This window comes from Chelonoidis abingdonii, chromosome 8 (assembly GCF_003597395.2).
Source record: "Chelonoidis abingdonii isolate Lonesome George chromosome 8, CheloAbing_2.0, whole genome shotgun sequence".
In the NCBI taxonomy this organism is placed as follows: domain Eukaryota; kingdom Metazoa; phylum Chordata; order Testudines; family Testudinidae; genus Chelonoidis; species Chelonoidis abingdonii.
This window is the reverse complement of record NC_133776.1, coordinates 6,628,710-6,646,124: the sequence shown is the minus strand read 5'-3', so window position 1 is coordinate 6,646,124 and position 17,415 is coordinate 6,628,710. Positions and strand designations below refer to the sequence as shown.

General features: G+C 51.9%; 1 long non-coding RNA gene across 1 annotated transcript; it reads left to right on the top strand.

Annotated features, from left to right (window-relative positions):
* The first annotated feature begins 1,038 nt into the window (after window positions 1-1,038).
* Window positions 1,039-12,613, top strand: LOC142047181 (uncharacterized). The gene is made up of 2 exons (XR_012656349.1): window positions 1,039-3,247; window positions 3,438-12,613. It is a non-coding gene; the product is annotated as an uncharacterized LOC142047181 (long non-coding RNA).
* The last annotated feature ends 4,802 nt before the right edge of the window (window positions 12,614-17,415 follow it).

Here is a 17,415-nt window from a genome sequence, read left to right as displayed (position 1 = left end):
GGCCCTGCTGTGGAGCATAGATGGGCTGGGCTTTTGGAGCCCGGGGCAGGCAGGCCCAGCCGCTGGGATCCAATTTGCAACACGTTTTGTTGGTGCCCTGAGTTCTGGGCTAAGGAATTGCAGTTGTGAAATGTGACACCTTTGCATGCCCTGCTGTGCTGGGCCCTGCTGTGTCAGTCCTGGGTGTGCCCCACAGGTTACCTGCCAGCCCTGGGCTCCCTGTGCCCCTGGTACCCCCTGTCGTCACTCTCCTGAGCAGAGCTCTGGAGTTCTTGCAAGGTCAGCCACCATCCTTTCGGGACAAGGCTGAGCCACTCGTGTTAGCCTCGCTGGTGACCTGAATTGCACCATTTGTACACGCATCCACCGAAAGGAGATGTTGCCGTGCTGCAGGAGTGCCCCCCCCCCCCCAATCACTGGGCATGACCGATCCATCCCAACCGTGGCAGCTGCTTCCTACCTTCCTCCTCCTGGCGGAAGGGGCTGGGCAAGTGGCATCTGTCAGCCAGTGCGGGGAGGGGAGCTAGGCCAGTAGGGGATGGGAGATCAGGGCGAGGGATGAAAGAGGGCCTATTTTTATACTGCAAAGCAATTACCAGCGCCTTGCAATCCTTAATCTGCTCGAGTGCCCTTGTGCTATTGGTTCCTTCCCTGAGCCTGGCAAAAGCTCTGTGCAGCTCCCGTCATGTGTTGCCTGCATCAAAGCCCTGTACCCTCTTGGCTGCATGTGCTGCCGAGGGCCTCACCCATGCTGCCCTGGGAGGAGCCCTGCCCTGGGTGATGAGCTGGGCCAGCCGCTCTGTGGCTGAGGCCTTGCCCTCCCAGATGTGGGTGCTCGGGTCGTGGGCAGCCCCTCTCAGCACCTTCCTGGGGGGGCGTGGAGCCAGTGAGGGGGTTGCTGTTGGCGGGGTGAGCCTTCCTCGCCCTTGCTCAGCAAAGTCCTCGAGGGGAGTGGGAGCGGCAGCTGCCAGCCAGGAAGCCGCTCAGTGCCATTGGTGATGTGTGCACACATGCACTAGGAGCATGACCACAGCCCACCGGCTCTCTCCATCCAGGGGCCACCCCGTGATAATGATTTTCCATCACGGCAGACCTAGGTTAGGACTTGTACCCTCAGGATCAAGGGCTCCTCTCCCACCCTGATGTCCTGAGCCACCTAGTTCCCCTTGAGTTACTGAGGATGTGGGGAGTGGCGGGCACCACTGGAGTGGAACTGGTGTGCTCCACGAGCACAGATGGATCTCGAATGCTCTGGGTGTATTGCTGCTGTGCATGAATGGCGGAGGTGGAGCTTGCCAAGCCTCTCCCGTCCAGGCCTCTCCCCATCCCAGTCATTGCTGCAGAACCTGTTCTGTTGCTCTGGCAGTGTGTGAGGTTAGGCTCTTTTGCTGGAGGAGTAATTACTGATGTTTACAGTAATACTTTTCATTCCAAGAACCCTAAGCACATTTCATGTACACTCAGGGGTTACTTAACCCTTCTCTGACATGCAGCCACCTCTGGGGCAGAGCACAGCAGTGCTTGGCACAACAGATGAGAACAGGAAGTGGAGAAGTATCCTGCATTCAGTGTGGATAAAAATCAATGATTTTTTTTAAAAAATCAAAAAAATCATTTTTTTTATTTAAATCAGATTTTTGGATACAATTCTTTTTGAGGAAAAACCTATTTAAAGATAGTTTTAGTTAAGATACATTATAGCTCAAAGATATCTCATCATGGAATAGGGATTATCAATTCTAATTCTATAGTATGAGACAATATATTCATATAATGTGTAAGAAAAGTTTTGTAAATGAGTTCCAATAGTTCATGGACTAGGAACCCAATTTTATGGGGTTCCAGGGGCTTCTGTATAGATTATTTACGTTAATTTTTCTATCTACCCAATGGGACTCAGTGCTCAGTCTAGAAGATACCATCAGAGATGCTTAGTTTTGCAGTTCTCAGACTGGATTTGTGTCTCCAGAGATAACATGCTTGTTAACAGCAGAAATATTTTAAATAAATGAATGAATGAATGAACGAATAATATATAGAGATGAGAAATAACAGACCTCAACCCTGTTGTCCCTCTGCAAATTTGTGTACACAGAGTCAATCCCTTACCTCTCTCTAAAAGTTCAAAGTTTTAAAAAGTTCAGTGTGAACAGAAGATTGGTGTGGGTGGAATAGATCTGGACAAGGAGAAGAAGGCTGGAGATAAATATGAGAAGGGAGGGACAGGCAATAGAAACAAAAGTGAAATTGTTTGAGCGGCATATTCCACAAGTCTTGAGGTGTTTCTGAGCGTAGCCTTCATTGATTTGAGATCTACCGTACCATTCTCTCACTAGAAGGGAAAACCTTTAATGGCAGCAGGTCGTAAAAGAGACCCAGTTTGGGAATATTTTAATGAAATGCACTTTTATGTAGAAATCCATGATTAAATCGAGTCTAGTGATTTAAATTGTGATTTAAATCAATTTGATGTAAATCAAATCCACCCTGCCTGCATTGGGTGGAATCTGCAGAGGAGCAAGCTGTCCTCACCCTACTGGAATAGTCAGGGCATCGGTGTTACTGCTCCTTGGGAAGGGAGGCATTGAGGAAGTGGCTGCATGTGCATTTGGAAGTGCAGGACTAGTTCAGAGCATGACCTTTGCGTGCCCTGAGGAGATGAGAGGCCGAGCGGAACCTCAGACACATTGGAGGCCCAAGGGATGACTCTAATGGGCCACACGGAAGTGCCACCCACGACCAGGGAATAAAGACTGTGTGAGCACTGGGAGAGGTTCCATTACCTGCTTCATCTTTTAAGATAATGGATGTTAGAGCCTTCCGGGGGGACAGTGATGAGGAAGGACTGGAGAGCGAGTGGCTGCGGGTCACCCAGGGATTCCTGGCGGGTGGAGCAGGCCATGCTGTGCTGATGCGGCAGCATGTCATCGTGCACTCTCCAGTCTTTGCTCAGCCATGAATTATTCCGGAACTGTGACAGTGGCTCTTGGAGGATGCATGGCAGCGCATCCTCCGAAAGCTGAAGGTGACGGGTTCACTGGAGCAGAGGCAGCCGGCGACCTGTGGCAGAAAGACAGGTGATGAGGCAGAGCGCAGGGCTTCCCCTGCGGTGCAGACTCGGGATGTTGGGAACACTCGGTGTTACACAGAAGGCTTGGTAGTTGGTTACACCACAAGAGTGGCCAGGTGCCGTTTGCTTGCTCCATGAGCTGGCACAGCTGGGGGCAGCATGGGGGAGGTGGGTGGGGTGCGCTGTGGGGGAGAGGAGAATGAGGGGCATCCCACCCCCAATTATCAAGATTACCAGCATTGCTTAACTCAAGACCATTGTCTGGTTAGAAGCCTTGGAAATTGCTTTGGATGGTCGAATCCAATGTGTGGTATTGGTAGAGGCCCTGAAAGGAGCTGTTAGCAGGGTATGTGGGTACCTGGGAAAGAATGGATCCGACTGAGCCTGAATTGCCCTCCTGCCATGGAGCGGAGGAGAGGGAAGCAGAGAGATGTGAGCAGAGGTGCCACATGGGGTAGTCTAGTAGTTAGAACAGTAGGGTAGGAGTCAGAAGTGGGACCTGTTCTCAGTGGCCTCTGGAAAGCAATTTTCCCTCTTGATGCCTCAGTTTCCCCTCTTGTGAAAAGGGGAGCGTGATACAGCTGCACTGATGTGTGAGAAGCATGTTAGGATCCTCAGCTGAAAGGGCAGGGGCATGGGCTCCCTATTAGGATAGAGCCCTGCCTGGTCAGCACATCTGGCGCACACAGGTTGGGTGCACACAGCCACGCTCGGGGTCGGGGAGAGGGCACATTGCAAGCGCAGTGCAGGAAAGGGCGTGGCCAACGCTTGGTGCCTGCCGACTCCTGCAGTCATGGGACCCTGCCGTCCCGGCGCTGGATTTCAGCAGTCGGGCCCAGCGTCTCACACATGTCCTTGAGTGAGAGAACTGCCGTTGTGCTCCAGTCCAGCCTCTGAGGCTTGGGGCATGGGTGAGTGACAGGGTCTTTCCACTCTTTGCCATGGCTCCCATGAACACTCCTGCAGGCGGAGGCCAGGGATCAGTCAGTATATGGTCGTTTGCACCAGGGTGCCCCCTCTCTCCTCTCCCCTTCCTAGCAAGCCCACGGTCCTGGCCACACTTTCTTGTGATGGAGGCAGGCCCATCCCCATGCTGGCAATTGAGCAAGGTGCTTGCTGCTGAGCTCTCAGGACAGTGCCCCAGGATAAAGCCGAGAGTGGGACCCCCTTTGCAGTGTGGCCACGTGGCTCTGACACGTGGGGGTTCTGACTCCTCACGTGGTTGTGCCACAGCCTCACGGCTGCCTTCTCCTGCAAGCCACGTTCTCGGGGCCAGCCTGGAGCAGAACTGCAGCAGAGAACAGGCCAGTCTCAGTGCACAGTCGTGCCAAGGCCGGTAGCTCTGCGGTGTCTGACGTGGATGCTTTCTCCCCTGCTTGTTCCCTGCAATAGGGACCCTGCCCTGGGCACACCCCAGGCAGCCAGAAAGCAGCTGCAGGCCTCAGAAGTAATTTATTTCCATGAGCTAATGGCCATAAAAGGCCCTAATGGAGGGGCTGAGCCTGAATGTTTGATGAGGCTGGGCTGCTGCTCCCAGGCCAGCCCTGTTAAAGGGACAGGCCTTTTCTGCCAGGAACAGCTGGGAGCTGCCCTGAGTGTGTGTGTGGAGGGGGGAATCATGGACATTAGGACAGGAAAATCCCTGCCAAGCCCCATCCAGCCCTACCCTCATGGGAACCAGAGCAGGATGGCCTCATCCAGCTGGGTTTTAAATCTCCCAGGCTATGGGGTCCCAGAGCTCCCCTTGGGCCACTACTCTGCAGCCTCCGCTCCTGGCACTGGGAGCAGCATCCTGATCACTCAGCTGAGTTTCCCCACCCTGGTCTTGCCACAGGGCTGACGCCCTTTCCAGGCCCGGTAGGTGGTTTCCCTGCTTCCACTTGCAGAAAAAGCAGGAAGGAGGGAGCGGAAAGGGAAGAGGGAAAGAGGCTGGCACAATTAGCCCTGAAACGGCTCAGCTGCAGAGAGAGGCAGACGTGCTCCCACTCCTGTGCCCGTATGGAGGGCCAGGGAGATTAAATGTGCCTCTCCCTCATCCCCAACTACATTGGCCCCAGCGGGTGACATTTACCACCTCCACATTCCCACAGTATTCAAAGGGCACAGATGCACCATGGAACCATGTGGCTCAGCCCCCAGCTCCTGCCTTTCCTGCAGAGTGTCGGGCAGGGGAAGCAGTAGGCAGAGAGCACAGGCCTTCCTCAGGGGCTGCCCACCGGGTACCAGCCTAAGTCCGACCCCGCAGTCCTCATCCTTGAACCTGGCTTTCTCTGCCTTGTCCTTACTGCTCTTTATCCCATCTCGTCACACCCCAACTGCCCCCCCCCCTAAATCCCTTCCCAGCTGGTTCGCATGACCCAGTGAGCACTGCCCTCTCTGAGGAGGGTAGAGCTTGCCAGAGCCAATGAAAACCCATCTGGAAAGGAAGGAGATGGGGATTTGCAAGCTGTGGGTGCTGCCTCCACAGGGGCAAGGGAGGGACCGGAGGCAGTTAGCACGCCAGAATGATGGGAGGTGCCCATCTGCTCTTTGAAGTGGGTGCCCCTTTGAGGAACGATGCCAAGAGGTACTGTTACGGCCCCGTCAGGCCAGCCTCACCTTTGCCTTGGGCTCTGTGAAGTGCCTTACAACAATATACAAAATGACCTATATCCAATGGATGCTCGACAGCCCTCAGCACACATACGTTCTCTTTGGCCTCTCAGACGTCCCAGGGGTCTCCTGAGACCCCAGGCAAACAGCTGAGTCCCTCTGAATAGGCCACTGCCTCTGAAGGAGTCATGGGAAACAGAAAACGCTCTCTGTGCAGATGCTGCTGGAAACCATGAGTCACAGCTGGAGAGAGAGATGCATCAATGTGTCTGGGGAATTTCTAACAGCAAATACACACCGCTTGGGTTTCCTAGACATGCAAAAGCCCAGAGACCCCCTGGCTTTGCCTCTGATGGTGACTCAGTAAGAGGCGCTCTCTGAGTCAGTCCTCTACCCCGGGTCCCATTAGTGGGTGCAGAGCTGTTTGATGTGCCATATTTCAGCCAAGATGTGAGCCCAAACTCCTGGCTATTTTTGGCCACAAAGGATCCTCAAATAATAAAGAGTCATGGCATTTATCCTGGTAGCTGGTCAAATTCCAACTCAGGTAATTACATGCTGCTTCCCTAATTCCCCCTACAGTCCTGATTAGATATAGTCTTCTTTCCCCATTCCAAATGGCTGCTGTGTTGCTGTTAAGCAACTGCCATGTTTCACCCCAGAGGTGGCTGCATTTCAATGGTGGGTGGAGTGACACTGGTACATATGACTTTTAAAATCATTTTTGCCACTGCAAGTCACCATGTAATTGTCAGCTATTGTTATTTTTTGGTTTGCTGTGGGCAGTGGAGGTCTGGCTGGGCTCCAGCAACTGCAGTGGATCCCATATGGCGTCGCATCTTGTCTGGTGGGCAGTGCCGGGTGAGCAGGCTGCCTTTAAAATCCAGGCTTTCTATTGCCAAATACCTGCTTGTTCAGCTGTCTGTATGTGGAGCAACAGTGCTATCTAGTGGTTAGTTTTACTTAATAAATGAGTAAGAACACTAAACCTTAACTTCTTCCAAGCCCTTTGAAAACACTAATGGGCTGAGCCTGACAACCTACCTGGAAGGAGATGAGCACATCTGATTATCCCCATTTTTCAGAGGAGAAACTGAGGCACAGAGAGGCGCCGTGATCTCCATCAACATCACACAGCAAGTCAGTGGCAGGGTTGGGATTAGAAGTCAGGTGCTCCAGGCTGTCAGGCTTGTGTTCATTCTTCTAGCCTTACTCAGAGATTCAGCAACATCTTGGAGCTCAGACCACTGGAAAAGAAACCTTGGGCTTTCCAGATAGATAGATAATGAATTGATTGCTTGTGCCTGTAGCGATTTTGTGTTGAAGACTGATGCTAATTAGTATGAGAAACGCAACACTTACTTTTCCTTTGTGACATAGGGCCTTGTCTTTACTGACGAAAAGCCATCCTGTTAGCAAACGAGTTAAGTAACACATTTTAATTGGCATGATGTTAAACACAACTTGACTCTTAATGGACTCATCTTTAACAGGAAGAAAGGTGTGTGTTTTTAGCTGGTGCATTAAAATCCTAGTGTAGTTGGGGCGATTTGGATTATAATACAGCTCTAGCAGGTAGCGTAGGGTTTACTCTAACAAATGGTAGAACTACGTCTTGCCTTGCTGATGCTAGAATTTTATTGTGGTTAAAAACACATTTATTGCCTTGTGTAAACGTGGCCCATGTGGGCAAAGACAGTCGTGTTTAAAAATACGTTAGCTGGTCTTTGATACTGTCTTTGTCCAAATGAAGGGCTTAACATCATGTTAGTTAACACATTTTTCAACATGATGCATTCTCCCCAGTCCTGAGCCAGGATTTGAACCTGCTGCTCTAGAGGTTACAGGTTCACCTGCGTCTGGATGCTAAGAGTGGAATTATTATCATATGTAGTCCTTTGCCTGCACTGGACGTGCTGGGTTGGAGATATCAGTAGTGAAGAGGTTAATCTTGATTATTTTCTAAGACTTGACTTCCACACCCTTGCCTCCCCTATGCGGTCCTTTCCCTCGGGAAGCTGCTGGCCTGCTCCCTATGGTCAGCTGCAGAGCTGGTCCTGTTGGTCATTCACATCTGCCCAGACCCTGTTGTTATTGCGGTTAGATTTGACTGCCCAGAAATTACACATAGGGGACTAGGGCGCAGGCCATCGCTGAGGCACCCTTTAAAAGGTTAAAGGAGGAGGAGCTTTTACCAAACTCCTCCCCTAAAAGTATCCAGCAGGATGCCAAAGGACAGTGTGCCCAGCCAAAGACATGGCCAGCTTGAAGCATTACATCATCACGAGACACTCTCACTGGCTGATCGTAGGCTGAGGGCAGGGCACTGATCTTAGCAGCTGCTAAACTATGTTTAATATGTTTCATATTAACCCTTTGCTGTGGAGCCCTGCAGCAGAGACCTCCCCATGGAGCCCCCAGTGTAGTTTATACAGTCGTTTTCCTGGCTGTTAGAGCGCTGTGGGAGGTGATGGGAAGATATAGGTGGAAATTCAGCTACAGCCCGCGGGCCCGTCTCCTCAGACATGTGCACAAAAACTGTCACCCATGACATGCTATGGCCTCCTTTGTTACTTCATCTCACTGCTGGGCTGTGTGTGGGGCTGTGCAAAGCCCCAGTGGCTGGTAGAGCCTCCCTCTGTGAGTGTGCAGATGGCATTATTATTGTACGAACAAAGGCAGGAGGGGTTCCCATCGGCCTGTTCTGGCAGCGCAAAGCCAGCTTCTGGCAGCTGGATAGCAGGGTAAGTAGAGGGCAAGCTGTTCCATCAGAACCCCCATCAGTGTCCAGCTACAGGCGGTTCCACTGGAACTGGGTCAGCATCCAGCTCCGGATGGTTCTTCCACAACCTGTTCGAGTGGAGCCAGGTTGGATCCAGCTCGGGACTCTCCCTCCAGAACCTATTTCAATAGAATCGGGTCCGCATGTAGCAATGGCCTCATGATTAGGAGATCATCACGAACTTGGCATCTTTCAGAGAGTAATGGCTGCCAAATAGATCAGAAGCCACTCCACTGGAGGGCAAGGGGGTATGGTGCAGCCTGGCTGAAGGAGGGCACATGGCATTGGATAACATGCTCTCACACACTAAGGTCCATCAATGGCTGTTAGCCAGGATGGGCAGGGATGGTGTCCCTATCCTCTGTTTGCCAGAAGCTGGGAATGGGTGACAGGGGATGGATCACTTGATGATGACCTGTTCTGTTCATTCCCTGTGGGGCACTTGGCATTGGCCACCGTTGGAAAACAGGATACTGGGCTAAATGGACCTTTGGTCTAACCCAGTATGGCCTTTCTTATATAAGATAGTGTGACCCCTGTGGGTCCTGTGTCCCGTCTTGGTCTGAGTGGTGGCATGCTGGGATTCATCGTCTCTCTGGACTGCACCTCTGGAGAGAAATAAGAGCAGCTGCAATCTGCCCTGTTTTGTACAAATCAGGGCACTGCCACCCATCTGTTCTCTGGCAAGCTGCTCATATAGCCTCTTGTTTGGGCAAATTTTGGGCAGTCCAACTTTAGATGCTGGCAGCCATCCTGGCTGTGTCACAGATGGATTTTTCCCACCCCCCGAGCTGAAGTCTGTGCCTGCTGGGTTGTATGCAATACCTAGCTTGGCTATTTATATTTTTAGGTTCCTATTTTAAGAGCTGACTTGGGCCAGAGGGAGTGTTCTCTAATGGTTAAAGCAGGGGACTGGGAGTCAGGACCCCTGGCTTCTATCCTTGGCTCTGTCATCAACTCACTGGGTGAGTCCCTGCTCTGCGCCTCAATTTACCCATCCGTGTAATGGGGATATTGATGCACACTCCGTTCCCAGGGGAGCTGTGAAATAATCCAAGAATGTATATAGCACTCTGAGCTTCTCAGATAGCAGACACTATGAAGGGGTAACAAATTACAGTTATCTGAGCCCTCCTCTGAGACCGGCTGTGGGGGCAGGAAGGAGCAGGTCCTGAACCCTGTTAAACAGAAGCACAAATGAAGACAGATTTTCAGGCCTCACTCTCAGTACATCCTGCCTGAGCTCCTATAACACGCCAAGGTCAAGCCCCCAGTTTCCAGAGGAAATCAGGGTAGGGCCTGGAACCATCCTGTGCTGGTGTATTGGCTACACTGGCAGCACTGGATTCCTGGATCTCCCATGGGGCAGGGTGTATGTACATGGGGTCCTGTTACCCTATGTGAGAAAGTAGAAATTAGCTGTAATATTTGTATGAAGCCCAGGTGTGCCTCAGTTTCCCCATGTCTGTTGCATTGCTACCCAGTGGGTGCAGAAGGGTTATCTCCGCACCTGGAACAGTGCAGGAGACAGTAGGTGTGCGTGTGTCACCTAGCTCCTGGTGGAATGAATAGTGTCATTCAAGAATTGGCTGAAACTGACCCAAATCTGCAGAGTCAACCAAGACAAAGAGAATCTCAAGGACTGAACAACTGACACCCAACAGCAGGAAGCTCCAGCAGGTGGGACACTTGAACTGAGCTGGAGAATAAAGGCAAAAGGGGGCAGGTGACCAGGAGACAGGCTGGCTTTGGAGGGAGTCAGCTTCTCTCACCTGGGCGCCGGCGGACAAAAGACAGAGAGACGAAGCCCACGGTAGCTTGGCTGGCTTGTCACAGCACTGGCTGGGCTATGGCTTAACTTCAGCCTCTCTTTGCTGACTTAAGGCCTTGCAGAGACTGGAGCCGGGTGACTCGGGAATGGCGGCCTTGCTCGGAAAATGTCGGCTGTGTCGACTCCCTGGGAGCACTGAGCCCCTAACGAGCTACAGGACAAGCTTCCCGCAGTCTAGACTCGCTGCAGGGAGCCAGAGAGAGAGAGACCGGGATGGCTGGTGCCGATGGCCCCGTCTGAGTCATGGAGGCCACGGGACTGCCCCTGCGGAGCTGTGTGGATCCTGGGGAGCCGGCCTGTTAAAGGGCTCACTCCCAGGAGACAGGTTCCAGGCTGGACATAAACGAGCCCCTGTGATGCTGTGACACCCCCAGGATCCCAAGGAGCAGGACTGGAGTAGCTCCCTCTCCCCTGATGTGCGTGGGAAGGAAGAGGGGGCTGGCCCAACCCCCTGCAAGGATTTGATCCTCGATGGGCACAGCAGTATCCATGCTGGGTGGAGAAGGCTGGGCAAATTCCCATCCGTACCGCCTGCCCACCAGCCCAGAGCAGCTCTGACTGGGGGGGGTGCACCCTCTACCCCGCCTCCCCCCCTCCTTCCCCCCGCCATGTCTCTGGCAACGAATCCCAGGGACACAAATAGCTCCTTTTGTCCAGCCAGCCCGGTGGGTTGCCTTGGGAACAGGAGCTCGGCTTTTGATGTCACTGGGATGGTTGCTACGGCGACTGGCCCAGATTGCCTGTCCCTGTGTGAGGTCACTATTGCCATGGAGACAGACTGGGTTGAGTGAGAGCCCTGGTGCTTTGGCGGTATGGGGAGGGAAGTAGATGGAGCCGCCTGAGCTGGCCCAGCCCCATGGCAGCTCCAGCCAGGCGCAACCAGCTCCTGAAATGCAGCCGCATCACATGTCCGGCTGCACAGCCCTCATGTGGGACAGGAAGCCTGGCTCTGCTGCCCTTCAGGGTGACCTGGGGCTGCACCCAGGGTTCAGAGAGCAGGGGATGGGGGTGGGATATGGAAATGCAGTGAAAGAGCAGGAGGAGCATCAATGTCAGAGGGGTATGGAGGATCTGAGGCCACCAGAGTACCAGGGGAGTATTGTGGTCTCAGAGACATGATAGAATATTCCAGGGTTACTAGAGGTACTAAAGCATCAGAGCAGTACTGTGGTGCCAGAGGCCAGGGCCAGCTCCAGGAGTTTTGCCGCCCCAAGCAGCCAAAAAAAAAAAAAAAAAGCCGCGATCTCGATCTGCAGCAATTCAGCGGGAGGTCCTTTGTTCTGAGCAGAAGCGAGGGACCCTCTCCCGAATTGCCGCCGAATACCTGGACAGGCCGCCCCTCTCTAGAGTGGCAGCCCCAAGCTCCTGCTTGTTAAGCTGGTGCCTGGCCGGCCCTGCCAGAGGAGTACCAGAGGCATTAGAGTATCAGAGGGGTACTAGAGAGACTAGAGTCACAATGATACGAGAGATTATCCTAGGGTTACTAGAGCTATGAGAGTATCAGTATTGTGGTGTTAGAGTACTAGAAAAATTAAATTAGCAGGGGGTACTAGAGCATCAAAAGTACTGCTATAGATACTAGTCTATCAGAGTCAGAATGGTAGTGGAGAATTCTAGAGTATCATGAGTATTAGAGAGCCAGGCGGCACTTTAGATACTAAAGAGTCAAAGAAGTACTGCTAGAGGTACTGGAAGTTCAGAGTGGCACTACAGGGTCAGAGAGATATAAGAGGAGTACTGGGGTATTCACATACCAGAGGTATACTAAAGACGCTAGAGAATCAGGAAGTTCTGGAGGTACTAGAGTATCGGGGTGGAGGGAATAGAGGCGTTACTTTATGTGGAATAATGTACTAGATTATCAGAGGGTGTTAGGGACAGTAGAGCATCAGACAAGTACTTGTACTAGAGTATCTGAGGGCTAAGAATGGCACTACAGCATGAGTGAGGTCATAGAAATTGTCGAGTCATAGGTACTACTTGAGTGTCTGAGGGTACTAGAGTATTGGCGTATCTGAGGGACACTAGATGTGGAATATTGGATCATGGATATTAGGATAAAGAGTGCATTAGGAATTCTTAAACCAAACTGATACCAAGAGTAGGTTCTATTTTACAAAGGATTCTGAGATTTCAAAGTTTGGCTTCATTTAGAAATGGAATGAAACCTGAAAACCTGAAAGTCTCTGCAAAGGATAATTCCAGAAAAAAATGGTTTGGGATCGATCGAAACATTTTGATTTCAACGTTATTATATTATATTATATTATATTATATTATATTATATTATACAGAATAAATCAATTCAAAATGAAAAGTCATTTAAAAGAAATCAGAACATTTCAATCTGAAAATGTGGAAACTGAATATTTTACTGTTGTCAGAACTTGTTTTTTTCCCCAGAATGAAAGTTGGTGAAATGGCCACAATTCTGCAACGTTTTGATTTTGATGGAGCTGCGCTTGCTGACAGTAAATGGTTCAGTCACAGTTTTTCTGCCCAGCTCGAATGGTGAGTGGGACAAGGGAGAGTCAGAGACGGACTACAGGGGATAGTCCATATGTGAGGGGGATAAGGGCATGTCAGACGGGTGATAGAACATGTGGGGTGTGGCCAGGCAGTGGGGTTGCCAGAGGATGGTCTATAGCGGGAGTGATCATTGTAGCTAAGGTAGTAGAATAGTTACCACGCCAACCCCCTTTTTTCAATTGCTCACCACTTGGTGAAACTTTCCCCTCCTGCACTGACCTTCCCTGTCCCGTTTTGCCTGCAGACTCTCCCCAGCACGTCCTGTGATCCCTCAGGCCAGTAAAATGTTGGGATTAGCTGCTTCTGCCACCAAAGTATTTAGCCAAAGCTACTTAGTGAGAGCTGCCCAGGATGGGCAGATGGTAGGTTCTTAAATAGATGGACAGAGATAGGGTAAACTGACAGCATAGGGATACTGAGTGAGGCCACACGTAGGGTGGGCACTGGAGTAGCCACCTTCCTGTGAGCGACAGCTCATCTTACTCACATGAACTAGCTTTGGGATAGTTTAGCTGAAAGACCAAAGCCTCGGGGACTTTGGAACTATTCTGTCCTGGCCAAGGGGTGAGATGGCACCTAGAAAAGCTTTTCTACCTTTGGCTTCTAGGATGGTGAGAAAATATTTTGGGGGAAGGAAGTTCTGGGCTGCACACCCCAGGCAGTAGCAAAGGCAGGCAGGCTTGGTTCAGCGCTCTTTTCAACCCACAGCTTCATTGAAAGTCTCCCAAAGTCATGGCCCAGCTCCTCTTCCACTTAGAACATAATAGAAACACTGGGGTTAGCATTCAGAGCCTTCTGCTCCCACCACCACCTGATCTAAGGGAGAATCTTCATTAGTTGTTAGCAGGATGGGGCCTTTAAATCACAGTTGTAGTTCTGATTCTCTCCAGTAGAAGGCAGTGGTGTACATGCACATCAGCCAGTTCCTTGCAAGAGAAGGAAGTGCTCTGAGACAGAAGGTGTTATAGACTCATAAAATATTATTGCAATAGAACTTCTCTGAGCAGGGGGTTTTCCTTAGCAGCGATGGGGCCTGAGCCAACCCCTGCATCCTGGGACCAGTGCTCTGGATCTGAATTTTGTGGCAGGAGTCCATGTCTAATTTTGAGATCTTATCAGATGATTCAGTAGGATTTCCACCCTCCATCCCCGAGGGCTTTGATGAGGTTCTGCCTTAAAGCATGAAAGTCTTAGCTAAGCTAGCATGGGCTGAACCTCACGCCATTTGAATAAACAAGCCAGCTATGGAGCCACTTATCCTAACCTCTTTGGTTTGGAAACTGGACTGTTAAAACTAGTGAGGACCAGTTCCCTTTGCTGACATAGGGGTTCAAAGGGGCTTGTGCATGAGAATCCAGTGGGAGGAGTCTTTCTGGTGGGTGCCCAGGCCCAGATGAGGAGACAGGAAACATTTTGAGGACCCCCACCGATTAAGCTTCCAGTCGCATGTTTGGGGAAAGCCTCAGGCTGGGTCTTAAATGGAAAGATACTGGCAGCAAATCTCAGTATGGCGAATGGAGACTGAGCCGCTGCAGCTGGAGATCTGCAGTAGGAATGCTCAGCAAGACCCCAGCTGGGTTATTCACTGCGCCATCCTCTGTGTTACGCCCTCCACTGGAGTTAGAACAAAGGAGACCTGGACCAGATTCTCTTTAGAGCCTGCCAATACACTTCTGAGATCTATCCAGAGCAATGCAAACACCAGGCCTGGGGAACCAAATCTGGCTGAAGGCTGAACGCCACATGGCTTGAGCAGTCACCAAGGTTATTCTGTGGAACACTACAGAACCGCAGGGAAGCATAGTGCAGGGACACGGTCCTTTATCCCAGCTGCAGATCCGATTCCTGCTTAGGAAGGAGGATGGAATGTAAGGCCTGGAGGGGAGAGTGGCTTGTTGGGTGAGGGCCCTGGGAAAGGGAAGAGAAAGGAGATGAATGACCGTCACTATAGTCAGCCGTGCAAGATGGTGTTAGCAGCTTAGAGTCATCCTGTCCCACAACACGCAGGACCCCAAACTTCCCACAGCGACAGGCGGGGGGCAGTACAGTTAGTGATGCCTGAATTTATAGCCTGCCCCCCGTGGTGCTGCGCAAGCCTCCTGGTATAAATGCCCAACAGTCACTGTGGTTGGATTCAGCTCGTGGTGAAGCAGCATGTGCAGAGCCAAGAGAAAATGCCAGCTGGTCTAAACAGAGAGGCATGAGTTACCCTTTCAAGCTGACAGCTGGGAGATCAAGCCCTCTGGCCACAGAAGCACTGGAGTCTGAGATCTGGATGCTGCTGGGAACCCTTGGAGAGCCCCAGCAAAGGTGTCTGATAGTGAATGCCATCCACTAAGTGCATGTAGCTTAACTGCATATAATCCATTTAATAGCACAAATCACCTGGGGCCCTGATCTGTCCTCATTAGATTAAGTGGGGCATCCACCTAGCTTAACATCATAGCAGCTAACTGCAGCATTTGGGGATCTGCACGCCAAGTGAGGTACACATGGTGACTTTAGCAGTGTCATCGCTCTGGCTAATGCTTTGCACCTTCCGTCCTGGGATCTCAAAGTGCTCTGTGGAGATTCGGTAATGAAACCTCACACACCGTCCCTTTGAAATAGGGAAAGGTTTGACAGGGAACACCACTCTTCCACTGAATGCAGCCACTTCTGGGGTGGAGTAGAGGCAGGAAGGCTTCAAAGGGTAAAGCTACAATACCTGCCAGTGCAGGACAGGAAGTGAAGAAGGATCCTGTATCCGGTGGAAAGTGCAGGGCGAGTTTAGGTAGGCAGAACAAAGCATCCTGCACTGGAGGTTGGTCAGGATGCGAGAGTTTATGGGCCGCCTCTGACCAAAACACCCATGGGTGGAACACTGAATGGTCTCAAACATACAGGACCTTTCCAGCTCACCCAAATGACAGCGATTCCAGCAGTGCAGCATTCCCAGACCACCCTGGGAAAATGGGGTCAGCGGCCACTCAGAGGGGAGAGTGCCCCGCTGTGACACTGGGGTCAGCACTGACTTAGAGGGGAGAGCGCCCCCTACTGAGTCACACTACTTCCTCCAGCACAGCCTCCCCAGCAACACATGGAGGCAAAGGGTTCGGTGCTGTCTAGGAGAGAAGAGCGCCCCCCACTGAATCACACAGTTCTTGCCACACCCTGGCATTTTCCTTGGGGTTGGCCCAGGAATCTAATACTAACCTGAGTGGTTAGCTTATGGGATCAGCTGGGGTCCCAGCACAGTGGCCTGACTGCAGGCCAAGGCTGAAGCGCAAGCACACGGTAGGTGTAACGCACATATATGTAAGCTCAGGAGCTAGTGTATCCGCTCCAGCAAGTTGTTCCTTGGCGTCAAGATGGAAACTTGTTATTTCAGTGCAGGAAGTAAAACCAGTCGTTCCCTTTTCCGTTTACACTGGGGACTGTGTCGTTTGTAAAAATATAATGATAATAATTTGCTGCACAGCCCTGCATATTGGGGGTAAATGCCTGTGGCGGTTCTGGGCACATCCACTCCTGCTGGTCTATGGCAATAGTACATACGTGGAGGGTGTCACGGAGTCTGGGGGAGTCCGGCCCTGCACCCCTCTTCCTGGTCCCCACAGTGACTTTTAGCCAGCCAGTAAAACAGAAGGTTTATTGGACAACAGGAACGCAGGTTACAGCAGAGCTTGCAGGCACAGTCAGGACCCCTCAATCAAGTCCTTCTGGGCTTTCAGGGTGCTTGGATCCTAGCTAGGATACCCTGAATTCTGCCCACACAGCCCCAAAACCCAAACTGACCTCCCCTCCTCCCGCCGGCCGGGTCCTTTGTCCCGCTCCCTGGGCACAGGTGCTCCTCCCCCTCCCCGCTGCCTGGCTTAGGTTACAGGCTTAAAGATCCTGTCCCTACCTAAAGACATCCTGCTCTCCCATTCCCCACACAGACAGCCCCTACTCCATCACAGAGGGCTCCTGCCATGATCACCCACCACGCCTGGCACCGCGACCCCTCTTTGATGGCGTTCCAAAGGACTTTCAGGAGTTACTCGCATTAGCCCCCCTTGGTAGGTGCAGGGTCCACCCCATTTGACCCAAGCCTAAGGAGGGTGAGGGGAGGCGGCTGCCTACACAGTCAGTGGTAGAGGTAGGAATAGAACCCAGGAGTCCTGGCTGCTGGGGCTGGAAGTTAGGCACAAAACCATCCTTTATCTACAGGGCAGAGGAGAAGAGGGAACATGGAAGTCCCCCAGGCCCTGGCGAGTTGCGAGATCGCTGTGCACATGGGCTGCACTGAGGGCCTCGGGGACAGCCCAGTGCAAGGACAGGGGATGTTGATGCTGTTGGCTTTTGTCCACCGGCCAGAGAGCAATGGCTTTCTGTCCCACAGAGCAATCCAGCCCGTTGAGTTCTGGCCAGCTGCTCAGGGACAAAGCTTGGAGTCTCAGCCGTCCGGCCCCCGTAGCTCCCTTTCATTCTCCCTTCCCTGGCCCAGCTTGCTCCCAGCTCCCTCCTTCGTTCTCTTCAGATTAGTACGCTCAGGCCTGTGGTTTATCTGCACAGCTGGGTCTTGGGGCGGCTTAGCTCAGTCACCAAGCTGCAGGCTGGCAGTGTCCAGTTCATTTGAAATCCAACGGA